The 1,152-nt window shown below is 52.3% G+C and overlaps 1 pseudogene; it reads right to left on the bottom strand.

The window, feature by feature from the left end:
* Nucleotides 1-632: 632 nt before the first annotated feature.
* Nucleotides 633-750, bottom strand: LOC126089819 (5S ribosomal RNA; annotated as a pseudogene).
* Between the last annotated feature and the right edge of the window lie 402 nt (nt 751-1,152).

Below are 1,152 nucleotides of genomic sequence, written 5' to 3'. Positions count from 1 at the left end.
GTGGACCCCCTCGTCGATCCACAGACCATGGAAGACACGACTGAGATGCGTCCGTACGTTAACGGCCAAGTGGGTTGGAGCACCATTAAGTAGCAGCCACATAACTCTTCAAATCATAAATGTCACTTCTTCCAGGAGGGGACGCAAAGTCAACCGCAAGAAACTACGATAGTTCCGGCCTGTTAGGTGACGTGAAAGGAAGACTAGTCCCAGAATAGTACTCCGTCTTCAGGCCACAAATGGCCCATCGGAACCATCAGACCGCAGTGTCATCCTCAAGGGAGGATGCGGATAGAGCAGGCCTGAGTGGCCGTGCGGTTCTAGGCGCTACAGTCTGGAGCCGCGAGACCGCTACGGTCGCAGGTTCGAATCCTGCCTCGGGCACGGATGTGTGTGATGTCCTTAGGTTAGTTAGGTTTAAGTAGTTCTAAGTTCTATGGGACTGATGACCTCAGAAGTTGAGTCCCATAGTGCTCAGAGCCATTTGAACCATTTTTGATGCGGATAGGAGGGGCGTGTGGTCAGCACACCGATCTCCCGGTCGTTATGATGGTTTTCTTTGACCGGAGCCGCTACTATTCGGTCGAGTAGCTCCTCAATTGGCATCACGAGGCTGAGTACACCCCGAAAAATGGCAACAGCGCATGGCGGCCTGGGTGGTCACCCATCCAAGTGCTGGCCATGCCCAACGGCGCTTACCTTCGGTGATCTCACAGGAACCGGTGTATCCACTGTGGCAAGGCCGTTGCCTTAGTCCCAGAATAGGGTCGCCAATTATTCCAGCCCACACATTCCGGCTACACGGATGCTGATGATTCGCTGTTAGCACACGTTGGGGGTTTTGCATACTAACCCACAGATGACTGTTATGTAAGTTGAAGAGACCATTCCGCGTAAAGGTGGCCTCATCTGTGAACAGGATGGATGATACAAATCTCGGAACCGTGGTTACCTCCTGAAGAAACCAGTGATATTGAGAGCTGCCGATGTGGAAAGTCTGCCGCTAGTAAGCCCTACAAACGCTGCAAGTGATATGGGTAGTAATAGTTGTCATGAAGAATCTTCTACACGTCGTCTGGCTTACCCTGTACTGGGTGGCCAACTGCCTGGTACCGACACGGCGGTCGCCTTCCACAGTGTTAATCACATTTT

This window comes from Schistocerca cancellata, chromosome 6 (genome assembly GCF_023864275.1).
Source record: "Schistocerca cancellata isolate TAMUIC-IGC-003103 chromosome 6, iqSchCanc2.1, whole genome shotgun sequence".
NCBI lineage: Eukaryota > Metazoa > Arthropoda > Insecta > Orthoptera > Acrididae > Schistocerca > Schistocerca cancellata.
The sequence above is the reverse complement of the archived record's forward strand: the minus strand, read 5'-3'. Positions and strand labels throughout refer to the sequence as shown.